Source organism: Alosa pseudoharengus, unplaced genomic scaffold (assembly GCF_046254945.1).
Source record: "Alosa pseudoharengus isolate Yale_2024_CS ecotype anadromous, Long Island Sound unplaced genomic scaffold, YU_APseudo_1.1 YU_APseudo_1.1_scf_17, whole genome shotgun sequence".
Classification (NCBI taxonomy): Eukaryota; Metazoa; Chordata; class Actinopteri; order Clupeiformes; family Clupeidae; genus Alosa; species Alosa pseudoharengus.
Window position 1 is genome coordinate 10,755,473 of NW_027468640.1, and position 15,000 is coordinate 10,770,472.

The 15,000-nt window shown below is 43.6% G+C and overlaps 1 protein-coding gene across 1 annotated transcript in view; it reads right to left on the reverse strand.

Moving 5' to 3' along the window:
- Window positions 1–14,816, reverse strand: part of kdm6ba (lysine (K)-specific demethylase 6B, a) — a gene marked incomplete in the record, with an annotated part of 109,187 nt that extends 94,371 nt beyond the window's left edge. The window contains 3 exon segments of the mRNA XM_076288576.1: window positions 5,861–5,947; window positions 6,783–6,940; window positions 14,189–14,816.
- Between the last annotated feature and the right edge of the window lie 184 nt (window positions 14,817–15,000).

Sequence of the window (15,000 nt, forward strand, 5' to 3'; positions counted from 1 at the left end):
GACAGCTTTGCAAAAAATCTTTCTCTGCTCATATTTGCTGGTCCACACAGGCAAGCAGGTAAACATACAAACACACACACACACACACACACACACACACACACACACACACACACACACACACACACACACACACACACACACTATGTACTCATACCAACATACACCCATGCATATAAACATGCACACACACAAAATATGCAAGCATGTGTTCTGACACACACACAGACACACACACAATATCTCCATCTTTCTCCATATCATCCTTCTATTCTGTCATTCATTCAGTATTTCAGAACTAGGTGACATGAAATATTTCACATTCGCACACAAGTTCAACCTGTGTGTGTGTGTGTGTGTGTGTGTGTGTGTGTGTGTGTGTGTGTGTGTGTGTGTGTGACCATGGAAAGTCTCTCCCCTTCCTTCCAGCTCCTTCCTCAGTAATGATATAATCCAACCCATACTGCAATCTTCCTCTCATCCTCTCTCCCTCCCTCTTTCATTAGTGTGAGAGTCATCCCTCGTTCTCTCTCTCCCTCCCTCTCTCTTCTTCGTGCACATCTCGCTCTCAGAAGACCGTCTCTCAACTCCAGCTGCATCATCAGGAACTTTCACTGGTGCAATAAGCCTACATAACACTCAGACCCAACTCTCATCTCTCTCTCTCACACACACACACACACACACACACACATACACACACACACACACACACAGTACACTCATGCTTCCCTCCACAGGTGGGAAGAAAAGCAAGGATGATGATGTCACATCCTCTTCCACTCCTTCTTTGATGAGTACATACTCCTCTCACACACACCCGCTTCAATGCTCTCCTGCCGTAATTTCCTCCGTGTGTGTGTGTGTGTGCGTGTGTGTGTGTGTGTGTGTGTGTGTGTGTGTGGGTGGCTCTCTTCCGTTCTTCCTGTGCCGTCCCGACGCCCCCAGCTTCCTAATATCCACCCACTCCCTCCTTTCTCTCTCTCTCTCCCTCTATCTCCCTCTCTACCTTTCTCTCTCTCTCCGTCCGTATTCTTCATGATCATCTCTTCCTCTACACCAGCGGCTTGGCGTCGCGTAGGCCTGCTGTCAGGACATTCCAACTGAAAACAATGCAGCCTAGTCTAATTAAACTGCGCTAATGCTTGCTCACGTGTGCGTGTGTAAAAGTCAAGCAAGCTAAAGAATGAACAAAATAAACATCTCATTTTGCCAACACAAGATACATTCCATGGTTAAATAACTTGTAATCGAACACTACTAATCTAACACTATCTAGCAAGGTAACAAGTGCAGAACTAAAGATAGAAAGCTAAAGGATTTGGGCATCGCAACAATGAAATCTATTGTAGCCTAGTAAACTATTCAACAGTACCCTATCCATCATGTCCAGTTTTTGCCTTAGTAGCCCATTCCAAAATCCCTTGGGCCAAACTATTTGGGGACCCCTGCTCTCGTCTTTTCATCCCCATATCCGCTCTTTTTCGATCATCTTTTTTCATATTCTTTCCATCCTGATCTCCTCGCTCCCTCTCCTCATTCTCTTTCTTTATTCTCTCCATCCCAATTCCATTCTCACTCTCCCTCTTTTCCCTCATCCCTCTCTCCCTCACCACTACTCCTTAGTAGCCCAGGTAGCAACTGATGGTGGAGAGACCTTGGCCCAGTCTGGTCTATAGCTATTATGCTATTATGTGTGTGTGTGTCTTAGTATGAGCGGTGTGTATTTGTGTGTTAGTCAGTCTGTGTTTGTGTAGGTCAGTCTGCGTGTGTGTGTGTGCGTGTGTGTGTGTGTGTGAAGGTGACTCTGGACAGACAGTGTGTAGTCTGGGGGCTGATAGCGGGTGATTGACGAGGCTGTAGCAGTGACAGATCACCCAGCCAGCAGACCCACAGTTTACTGCCTCAGGCCAGACACACAGCATTTACCAGACACACACACAACATTTACCAGACACACACACAGACACACACCTAAGCACGCACACATGCACACACACACACACACACACACATAAAAAGACACACACACTGCTAGTCACAGACATTTAGAAACACACACAAATACAAAATCACTGCCAGTCACACACATACACAGACATAAAACATACACAAATAGCACACACACACACACACACACACACACAAACTCATGACATGTACATACAAACATGTACATGTTTGTATGACATGTACATACAAACAAACAGCATTTAACTTTCAAAGATACCAAACCACTCATAGACACAAAGACAGAAGACCGAAGACAGACACACACACATACACACAGTACACACACACACAAGGACAGACACACACACATACACACACTCAAGACTGAAACTCAACCACTGATCCACCCTACTCTTGTTTCTTCTGCCTCTCTCCATCCCTCCTCCCCTGCCTCTCTCCATCCCTCCTCCCCTGCCTCTCTCCATCCCTCGTTCTTCAGAGGGATGAGGAGGGGAAGTGTTGAGTGCTGAGGAGAGAGCAGGAGGCTCAGAGGACACAGGATGAGCTCTTATCATCCACTTCTCAAGATATACCAGCTCTGGAGGGGTTCACATACACACACACACAAGCGCACCCCCCCCCCCCACACACACACACACACACAAGAGCACCACACACACACACGAGCACCATACACACACACAAACACACGAGCACAAGAGCACCATATACACACACACACACCATATACACACACACCCCACACACACACACACACACACACACAAGCACCCCCCCCCCCCCACACACACACACCAACAAAAAGGCAAACACACACTCTGGAGCAGCCTAAGGGATACAACAGGAGGTTTTGTGCTGAAGAGATCTTTAAACAAAACTTAGAACGGTTAGAGTAGAACACTCACTAATCAGCTGTATGTGTGTGTGTGTGTGTGTGTGTGTGTGTGTGTGTACTCTGTTGCAGGACAGTTTTATAGCACTGGAGCTTTTCTTTTTCCTCTCTCTCTCTCTCTCTCTCCCTTCCTCCCTCTCTCTCTGGTTGCGGAGGTCACTGTTGATCTCTATCATCACTGGAACAATGGCCACCGGATGAACCACACAGACACCACACCACAGAACCACCCATCACACTCTGAGGCCCAGCGGAAGCACTGGACACTGGGGTGTGTGTGTCAGTGTGTGTGTGTGTCCTGGCTGTCCAGTGCCACTTCAGCATAGAGTCGTTTTACCTCTCACTCGGTCTCTCTTTTTTTATCACTCACACACACACACACACACACACACACACACACACACACACACACTCACACACACACACACACACGTTATCTCTCCTACTTTCCTCTTGCATGTGGGCCTCTCTCTCTCTCTCTCTTCACTCTTTCTTTCCTTTCTCTCTCTCCTCCTCTCATATTCTCTCCGCCCTCACTCTAGTAATCTGGCATGTGTCCAAACCCACACTACATAAAGCGTGCACACACACACACACACACACACACACACACACACACACACACACACACACACTACATAAAGCACCTTTGTGTGACATGATGTCATCCACCCCACATACCCTATATGGAAACAGAGCGCCTGTGAGAAAGAGAGGGAGGGAGGGAGGAATAGATAGAAGGAGAGGTGGAGAAAAGAGGCAGAAAGGGCAGCGAAGTTAAAAAGAGAGAGAGAGAGAAAGAGAGTGAGAAAGAAATAAAGAAGTGATTGACTGATATAGAAAGACAACAAGAATGAAGGAAATGTTCATTTTTCTCGCCAGATACTCATAAAATCCAACCCAGTGAGGACTGGGTGAAAGGTGTTAGTAACGTGAGCTTAGCATCACAACCCTTTTAAAGATGCGTGAGCTTAGCATCACAACCCTTTTAAAGATGCGTGAGGTTAGCATTACAACCGTTTTAAAGATGCGTGAGGTTAGCATCACAACCCTTTTAAAGATGCGTGAGGTTAGCATTACAACCGTTTTAAAGATGCGTGAGGTTAGCATCACAACCCTTTTAAAGATGCGTGAGGTTAGCATCACAACCCTTTTAAAGATGCGGGATGTGAGCTTAGCATCACAACCCTTTAAAGATGCGTGAGGTTAGCATCACAACCCTTTTAATGATGAGGGACGTGAGGTTAGCATCACAACCCTTTTAAAGATGCGGGACGTGAGGTTAGCATCACAACCCTTTTAAAGATGCGTGAGGTTAGCATCACAACCCTTTTAAAGATGCGGGATGTGAGGTTAGCATCACAACCCTTTTAAAGATGCGGGACGTGAGCTTTAGCATCACAACCCTTTTAAAGATGCTTTTTAAAAGGGGGTTACAAGTGTATGCACATGCACACCAACTTGTCAGGTGGGAGACAAAAGAGCATTTTTAACAAACAAAGAGTACAACCCTTCTCTTTTGCAGCATAGCCAACACACAGGCACACACACACAGGCACACACACACAGGCACTGTGTGGTCACACAGGCTCCGTGGTCAAGGCCACTCACAATACACCACAACAGAGTGGGCCAGGCTCGTCCAATCACATGCAGGCAGGAAGTATCTGACCAGGCTTGTCCAATCACATGCACTCAGGAAGCAGCAGGGAGTAAATGTTTCTGTGGGGCCTCATTATTACCCATCATCACCGCATTTAAGCCAGGAAGGGGCTCTTTCACAAGCACAGGCATAACAGAACACACACAAACACATTGATCCATGTAGACACAAGCACAAACAAATGTTGAACTTCAATCTTTCCACACACACACAGACAGACAGACAGACATAAACCAGCCGAGCCAGACACAAGCACAAACACATGCAACAATATCCACTGCTGTGCGCACACACACACACACACACACAGACACACACACACTAACTGGATCATTGAAGCCCATCTAGGCAAGACCTCCTCATCTGTTTTTTTTTTCTAATCTCCTCTGAAACCCCACATTATCCACAGCAGCAACGTCTACACAGACACAGTCACACACACACACACATACACACACACACTTTTAAACATACAGCCAGCCCCATGTAGCTCTGCAACGAATGTCAGACATCGTCCACCAACAAACATGATGCCTAAAACAAGAAGTTGTTTGTCACGGTGTGTCAGCAGCTTCTTAGAACGTCATATATCTTGTCAATCGGCCATTTCTCTGCATCCTTTGTCCCGATGTATGACCGATGAGACAAGCTAAAACCCTCCTGTTGTAAGAAAAGGCCATCCTACCACCCAGGAGCACCCATGGGTCTTCAGGAGTGCGAAGGCCAGGCCTATGAGAGGGCCGTTCCCTCACCATCTCCAAACAAACGTGCTGAAAGACGGTCAACACCTGCATCGTGGGCTTACTAAAGCCCGGCGAAGGCCAACACAACTGATTAGTGCTTTTTGACCTCCCTTGGTTGCCGTATGGGGGCTGGGAACAGGGACAGCACAGCACGTGAGTGTTTTTCCGCCTCCAACACACACACACACACACACACACACACAAAGTGCTTGTAAAGTGTAAATATTTAGCCCATCGGTGGCCTGCTGTGAGCGAGGCCTTGGTCACTCAGAGGAGCACAGTGACCTGGGAGGTATGCAGCAGTAGGGCGGGCTCCAACGGCGGGACTCCTACCCCATAACCCCTTCACTGCTGAGGGGCCAGAACAGTAGGCCACATGTTTTGTTTGACTGCTATTAACTATTAACACGTATGAGAGTATGCGGTGTTAACTTTGTACAGGTATATTGATATTATTTAGTAAGATTTTATTACATCATGTCTAATCTAACATCATTATTTCTCCTCAACCTCTCGCCATCAGAGGTGGTTGAGGGAGACTTGGTGGTGGAGGTGGTGGTGGAGGTGGGGGGACTGAGATGGGCTTACCTGCCCAGCGTGGTGGCCTCCACCTGGGGAGGAGGAGAGAGCTGCCTGGGTGAGAGGTGGACCGACAGACCCAGGACGCGGGGACGTCTGGAGGTCCCAGAAGGGAGAGAGAGAGGGAGGGAGGGAGGGCAGAGTTTGTAAGTAAACACGATTTATTGTCCTTGTGCAAGTACAAGTACAGAGACAACAAAATGCAGTTAGCGTCTAACCAGGAGTGCAAAAAAGCAGAAACGTGCAATGTGAACAGATTTGATGAAAACATTTGGATACACATTTATGGATACAATGTGCCATTATAATTTAAAGTTATAAGTTATGTTTTATTATAATTTCTAAAACTAATAGTCCTGTTTCTTGATTGTGATTGACTGAATCAAGTTCGATTTCAGCATAAACATACACCGCAATTCGTTCTATATTACTGCGCTACCATAACTTGATACAAAAGTTCAAGTAGCTGCGTCTCGACGTTGCTTGACAATCATTCAGATAGAGGAAATATATTTCTTGGCGGAACAATGATTATCTATGAATAAATCGTTACATTTCTCGTTGCTGTGCCTTTACTTTATGAAACTTTGCCTTTGTATTTATAGCAAAAGTTTTAGAAAAGCAATAAGCCACTCGAGTCCGCAGGTTACACTGAATTTACAACAGCTAAGGGGGGTTGTAGGCACTCCGCTAGCGCGTCGTTAGCCTTAGCCGCTGTAAAATCTGTAACCTACGGCCTCTTGGGGCTAATTGCTTAAATAAAAAGTGGGAGCATTTTATGCTTAGATGGTGACAATGACATTAGTGGCAAAGCCCTGACAAAGACATCATTGGTTGTGTCACTGCAGCACAGTGGACAGCACTCTGGTCTGTTTCATGGTGTGGGGGAGTGACCTTGAATGAGTTGTGTGGCACGGCAGTCCAGACTTACCCCATCGTAAAAGCCGATTGGCCATTTGGTCTGCCACTCAAGAGGCACGAGAAACTCTGTCATGATTGGCTGTCGTGATCCTCAGACAAACTCTCTGACCCTCGCGGTGTTGGTACTGCCCAGCTCGTTCATCAGCATTCAGGTTTGCTTGCGCTTCTCTACAAAAACACAACAAGGAGCCCGTTGAGCAAATCGGTGTGTGGTGTTTGCCGTATCCCGAACAACCTTAAAGACAATTGCACCCCGAGGGCCATTTACACGTGCAGCAAGGAATTTGCTCAAATAGACTGTTCTTTCCTGCAGCCTACAGGGGAACATGGTAGCCTAAACAGACAGACACACAATGAGCAGAGAGCTCCCCCTTGAGGCAAAAAGAAAGAAGTGATACACATTTGGCTAAATTCAGCACAATGAACACCCTAATCACAACATGCACTCAAGCTTGGCAGTATAATAACAAGAGAAAATGCAGGAAAATGGCTGTAAACTTGGATGAAGCGCAATCAGTCACGCATATAACAGTCAGAGAGTGTACTACTACCACATGGTACCTGCTTCATACCTTCTCAGTGGAATAACACACATTATGCTTATGCAATATGCCAGGGCTGTACGTTACCTTTTTTTGTGCATAACACTGGTGCTACACAGGTTGATAGTTTTGTAGCACAATCCACAAAATCTCTAGCGTCGGCATGCAGTTAAAAACACCTCATCTGTAGGCTACACTCCAGAAAACATTTTAAATAAGGTGTTACTGGTGCTAAGCTGATAAATCATCCATCATCTGTCATTTTATAAAGCTGATAAATCAATCATCACTGTTTTTTTGTAGCATGTGCTACAAACACAGCACAGTGGCCTACAGCCCTGTATACTTTTACTGGAACAATACATGTTAACATCAACAATACAAACCATGGCCATATAAAGGCTTAAAGCAACACTATGTAACAAGTTTACAAGAGAGCTAACAGTCAAAGGCATGAAAAACCTTACAAACACCAACCCAGAGCCTTCTTGGCGAGCTAACATGCTAATTGGTGCCTTCTGGCAATAGTCAGCTAAATGTCAAGGTTTCCTTTCATTTTTGCAGTGTGTCCCAGTCCAGGATACAGAACTAAATTGTTCACATCCTGGATGGTTGGTGGGAATAGCACAGGTGTCTATTTATCTTTTACATGACCACAATCAAAATGGATTTGAGGATGATAGCAACACTAGTTGCCCGGAAAAAAAGGCATTACCTCAGAAGTAGCAAATTGTACATAGTGCTGCTTTGACACTGAAAAAATTATGAATATGTCAAATCACAAACATAGTTAGCAAGAAAACATCAATTATATTAATCTCAGAGCCACAAACGTGATCAGCTTGCTGCTTCACCATATCACAAAGCCTACAACTACGATCCCCTTTAAAGTTACAACCTTGATTATCCCACAAACCACAATCATCAAGGCTACAATGATAAAAATAACACCAGTAGGGCTTTTTTAATCAATTTTAATGCACATGGTATCTATTTAGTGTTAAGGGGTACCCAATTTCTCTAAAACCGACAAAAAAGTGGTATGCTATCTTACCATCAAAATGAATCTAAAGCTGTTATTTTAAGCAAAATACAACATGCCGTAAAAAAATCAGCGCTACACTCTGGGGGCATGAACATGGGAGCTCATGAACATGCCCCCAGAGTGTAACGCTTAGCTGCCTGGATACTTAAGCTGTTGGCTGTAGCAATTCGAGCTAGGTGAAACCGCTTGTTTTCCTTTTTTTCGTACCGACGGTACTCGGTGATCTCAACAAACGCAGACGTATGTGAAAAATCGTCAGATTTCCCCTTTAAAGCTGCACTATGTACACAGGCTTGTGACAGAAAACGGCATCTTAAAACTTAAAGCAGCACTACGTACACTGGCTTGTGACCGATAACAGCATTTCTGATACTGCCAACGTGTGCCCTGCACTCCTAGTAGCCTACTGCACGATGTAGGAGGAGCATGACTCTTTTCTGCAGATTTCCACGCACTAGCCACCACCTTAGCACTGAATGGGTACCTACTACGTAGGTATATATAAAGGAAAAAAGCACCACCCCTTCCCAAATGTTGGTAGCTTGTTGCCACCTAGTGGAGAGCACATCTCCACTAAGCTTCAACCAATGATAAACTGACGAAGGTAAGGCCCTGGATGTAGTTTTGTTTACAATAAATGTAGCCTACAATTGCAAGCGACCCAGACAGTGTGTGGGAGTCTTTCTAGGTCCACTGACTGTGAAAAAAACAGAACTCTAAAAAACAATATCAAAACTGAAACTGTATATTTTTGCCGTCACTGGTCTCAACACTTAAAACCCAAAGGATCGCTTAGTTGGATTTGCAGGTTGTTTAGGGTTTACAAGTCCACCAACACTACCGAAGATAGATTTAAATGAATTCGAATGAAGTTGATTTGCACTTTGTGACTGTATTTTAGGCAAATATTGTGTATGCTTAAAATTCAATAAAAATTGGTTTGCAAACATAAGCAAGTACAGGTGGGTGCCATAGACAAAAAGTTTATTTTCGCAAAAAAATATTCAATTTAATTCTAAACTTTATTTTCACACCAGACGACATGTCAAATCATTTAAACCAACCTCAACAACACATTATTTTGCCTTTCAATTGTGGGTCATTCTATGTCAAATCTGATTGGTTGTTGCAGAACCATCTCAGATTTTGTTCAAAACGTTATATCTTTATCTTATAAACTCTATATCATGACTGGGTCTAAAAACTGAAGCCTGTAAAATATTTCTGTTCAAATCTTTTCATTTTATTTCCAGCCCTTGAAATTACTTCAGTTTTACAGCCTGGAAAAAAAAAATTACCTGGGAGGCAATGTTTGGGCATTAATATCATGAAAAGTAGTATTCATATGCAGCCAAAATGTTGTAGGCTGAAGGACAAATATGTTCTCAGTATGAACGACAGTGCTTCCCATACATTGACTTATTTGTGGCGGCCCACCACCAGTGTTGGAAGTAATGCATTAAAAAAGTATTGTAATTACAGTAATGCATTGCTTTTTGCTGTAATGCAGTAATGTAAGGCATTACCAATACAATTTCAGTAATATTTTACTCGGTACAATTGTCAGTAACTGAAGTTACTTTGCTTTTTAATCCAAAATTGAGAAATGCTCGATTGGCACCAGAGAAGATTATCCAAGAATTAAAAAGTAATCTATGCTGGTCCTGGAATTTGATTGCCTTGTTCAGATGACTGTAGAAAGGGAATTTGAGTTATCTCTGCCATTCATGCAACAGATCTAACATGGTTAGGCTATACTTCTCATTTCAAGCAGTGAGAATAACTAAAATGTTGCTTTTACAGACAAAGATCATAGCCATTATTCTCAAACTATTTGCATTAAGTCTACACCACTGTAAGTGGAAGGAAAGGCAACCAGCAATGATGAGAACCATTTAAAGTCAACATACAATTTCTCTATGGCTATATTTTACTATATTAAGTTGTGAGTGACCTTTGGCCTTTGGGGCCTACATTGTCCCATAAGCCATAACTGCAACCATTATATTGTTCTTTTGTTAGACTTAACCCTAGCTCAGTCATTATGCCATACCACATCACCTCCTGCCGTGTAATGAGCTGCATTGAACACATGAAGATCTATTGAGAACACCAAATCCATATTTCCTGTTATGGTGAAAGTAATGTAAACGTAGTGTAATGCCTTACAATTCAAAGACAGTAATATTGTAATGTAACAAAAATTACTTTGAGATGACAGTAACAAGTAATAAATAATGCATTACGCTTTTGAAGTAACTTGCCCAACACTGCCCCCACAATATCAACATTGACCACCCAGTGTTTCCCACAGAATTGGATTAAATTTGTGGCGGTAGCTGACTTGGACAAGGGGGGGGGGGGGGGGGGGGGGTTGGAGGATGGGGGGGTATTAAGATCGTCTTGGTAGTGTATAGGTCTAATTGAGTGCCTGCCACATAAGACGTTAGTGAGTAACACAGTTAAAAGGCTGCTGATGTGTGGATGCAATTCATAACGTTTTCTACATAGTTAAAATAAAGGTTGTACTTCTCCTTGGGACAAGCACTTTTGAATTTTGGAAAACACTTTTCCATTTACATCGGGATTTTGTAAACATTCAGTGTCAGTCAATAAAATGAGCCCTTCAACGAAATTGACAAGCAGCTGTAAGTAGCCTAGGCTACGCATGCTAAATTTGACATCCAAACAGTATTCTAACGTTAGCTTTGAGATACTGCTTGATTGCATAACTTAACTTAGTTTAGTCTCGTTAATGTAGCCTACTATGTTGTGATAAGACCTTAGCAGAGTTAACTTCAATGCAGCAGTTTTGAACAAATTTGCGCAGCATGGTCACTATGCTAAGCGGATTTAATAGCAATTTAGCCAGACGTCTTCTATGCAATGCTTCTATGTGGCAACAACAATCCTTTAACAATCGTGAATATTTTGTTAAATGCACATGCAGAGGAAGGGCAGCAGGCTACGAGAGAGAGCGGGGAGGGGTAAGGAAAGGCTGCGTGCGTAAAAAGCGCAGCTCAATGGCAATGCAAGGATTGGATCTTATATTTAATTTAATTTAAATTAAATTAAACATAGAATATTAATCTGTGGCGGCCGATTTTGATTTCATGGCGCACCGCCACAGATAAGTCAATGTATGGGAAACACTGCCATCACGCAATGATTTTCCAGGTTGTACTAAATTGTGCTTAAATCTGGTTAGCATCATAACCACACTGTGCTAATTTGTTAAAAACTTTTGTATTCAAGTTAATTCTGCAAACCAACCACCACAAATGGAATTCAATTCTGTGGGAAACACTGAACGAACTCATACAAGTTTGTATGGCATGCTCATTGATTTTACACTAGGCCCTATATTTGGAAAAAAGGGCAAAAAGAGTGACATTTAGGGTTCTACAAACCTGTTTTTGTACGCACAGCTCTACACGCATGGCGCAAAGCACCACATCATCACATACCCTTCACCATATCTCACGATTGGCATGGGGTACTTTCCATAAAATCATCTCTCAATGCAAATCAAACCAGCTATTTGGCTAACTGAAATAACACCATGCCAATCTCTAGGTATGATGAAGGGTATGTGATGATGTGGGGCTATTTTAATTCCAAAGGCCAAGGGAACTTTATCCGGATGCATAGGATCCTGTGAGAACATGTTTGTCTTCCAAAGCTTTTTAAGATATTAATGTCCAAACATGCCTTCATGATGAGACATCTGTTTTGTGTCAAATTGAAAATAAAGGGTGAAACAAAATACGAAAACGTTGGAATGGAAAAAATTAAAATATTCTACTGGTCTTGAAGTTTTGGGACCTAAACATTATGTAGACAAACTTTGAGCAAAATCTGAGAGAGTGCAGCAACCATTTTCCTGGATTCTGTTTGATTTGACACGTAATGACCCTGAATGTGTCAGTTTATGTGTATTCAGGGATGTCTCTTTATCTGTTCTCTTTATCTCTCTCTAGCTCTTCCTCTTTCTGTCACTCACTCTTACTCAGTTGAGTGAAGTTTGAGATTACAGGACGTAACACACCCATATGAATTGATGAATATCGCTGGCAGTTCCCCACCCACCAGGACCACGCCAGCCAATTGACTTGAGAGAAGGGTGTATTACCATGGGGATGTTACAAGGACTTTCACTTTTACACTATCAAGAGCTGTATTGTATTGCTGGCCTTGGGCCTTACACTTTTCCGGGAACTTTCAGACATTCCTTTTGGCTCATTCGAACACAGAATCAAATCAGTGATCCTCATATATATAAACTTTTTATTTTTATTTGTGAAGTTAGACTTGACCTTTGACCCTGTAGCGTAGCGTGACTCACCTCGGTCTCTCCTCTTTCTACCTCTTCCTTCCTCCATCTCTCTTTTCGTCCCTCCATCTGACACCATCTCTCTTTCTCACTCACACCATCTTTCTTTCTCACTCTCACACCATCTTTCTTTCTCACTCTTACACCATCTCTCTCTCACACCATCTCTTTCTCACTCTCACACCATCTCTCTTTCTCTCTCTCACACCATCTCTCTTTCTCACTCTCACACCATCTCTCTCTTCCTTACTCACACCATTTCTCTCCCATTCTATCAATCTTTTACAGGATGCTTCACTAGAACTTCTCTGTGTCTGTATCCAAGAGAGATGTGAGGACCAAGATATTATGTCTCTACCTTAGCAGTTGATGATCCGCCACTCTAGCCACACGTGTTCACTGAGTACGAACTGCTGCAAAGATTGATCAAACTGACTTGTACTGACATCATTCATTGTAGAGGTAAAAATAGCCTACAACAAGTCCTTTGATATTTGTCTCGACCCTATCCTTACACAATCAAAAAGCAATTATGCCCATCATTAGTATTATACAATGCACAGAGTGGATGGTTCCTAATGGTGCATGTCCCAACAATCACTTCATCCTATTTCATAATTTTAGATTGATTGCTCTGGAGAGCTGAATAACATCAATTAGTGGTGCTGGAGCGCCCTCTTGCGTTCGACATGGGTCATTACGTCTACTACGCAAGGGGGCGGTGACAGTGAGGAAAGCGGAGAGGGGTGGAGGACGGAGAAAAAAAACAACAGAAAAAAATTCAAACGTTCTTCCTGGAAATTCTATGAACCGCCACAACTTCACCACATGACATTTCAGAAAGAAAATGCGACACTCCTCTAGTACTAGTAGGCCCGGATTTCATTCAGTGGCCACTGTTACATCACAAATAATTATTTAAATACACGCCAGGTTTACACCCAGATCTTACGCGGTAGTACAGAACGAAAGCTTTTACAGATGACGGATTTATTAGATGTAGCCTAATTGTTGGAGTCGTCATTTAGTTAGCGAGAACGCGTGGGTTTCTGCTATTAGTAACGGCATCGCATCAGCACCCCCAACTCCTACTCATTTCCCGTAAACCAAGAGTAACTGTATGAGCTCATCAGTTTCCTTAGAAGCAGCTAGGGAGGCCAAGTTTCTACAAATTAAACACTCATACGACACACGCCAACTGATGTATCCTTCTCCAAACCTCTGGTGCAGAGAAAGCGAAGTTGAAATGAATGGCGAAAATATGTTGCGCTTACATTTTAATAAGGGGGCTGGAGATTCAACATAGTAATTAAGGCGATTAACTACGCAAAAATGACATTAATCAATGCGCGCAACAGAATGGATAGGGTTGAGAAGATTTACCGGAACGTTCCAGATTATCTGGAAGCAATCGCATCCAGGGGCGTAAAGTACCTGTTATTGATGTGTTTGGATGCAGATGCAAAAGTGTAAAAAGTCCTTTGCCGCCCGCTTACCTGCTGCCAAAATCAGAGAGTGCCTGGGAGGTGCCGTGTCCCTTTTCCATAGTGGTAAATTGTACAGTGTTGCATCCCCAAAAGACGGTTATGTCACGCACTCCCCTCTTCCCACCCGAATGGGCGCCTGGAGAGTCACGCAGCATGAGCATGGTCATGTTTGAAGGTTTAATTATGCATTCCAAATCGATACGCATGTTCCTAATGACGGCGTGAGGATGCACTTCCACACGCGCAAATACGTTATGAAACCGAAGCGAAGATGTGGCCGTCACTGTGGCTTGTTTCAAGCTATTTCTTCCTCAAACGTTTGCCATGTAGGTCAAACATGATCACAAAAATTGCCAGACAATGTTTGTCAAAACGGCGGACAGTGGTGTATGGCGCGGAAATCCGCGCAAGCTGGACGAACGCGTTCGCATGTCCAGGAGCCATGAGGCGGTGTGTGGCTGAGATCTGCAGCCGCTGGCCAACACAGGCAGAGCGGTGGAGAGGATATGAAATTGCGCAGTTTTAATTCCATTGCAACGCAGACACTCCGTTTCTCTTCTTCTTCTTGTCGTCCCCCTCTCCGATGTTTCGGGCGCTATCCTTTCCTCCTCCCTCTCTCACTTTTACTCTGGAAGTCTCTTCCCTCCCTCATGCAGGTTATTTTCGGTGGACGAGTCTTAGACAGAAGGGCCCCGCCTCCACACTTCTCGGGAAAGCACGGGAGGCTGTGACTTCCCAAAAAATCCCACCATTTCTTCATTCTTTCCGGGAAACAGTCGGGAATATCGCACGGCGTCTTCCTCAAACGCAAACATTCCTTT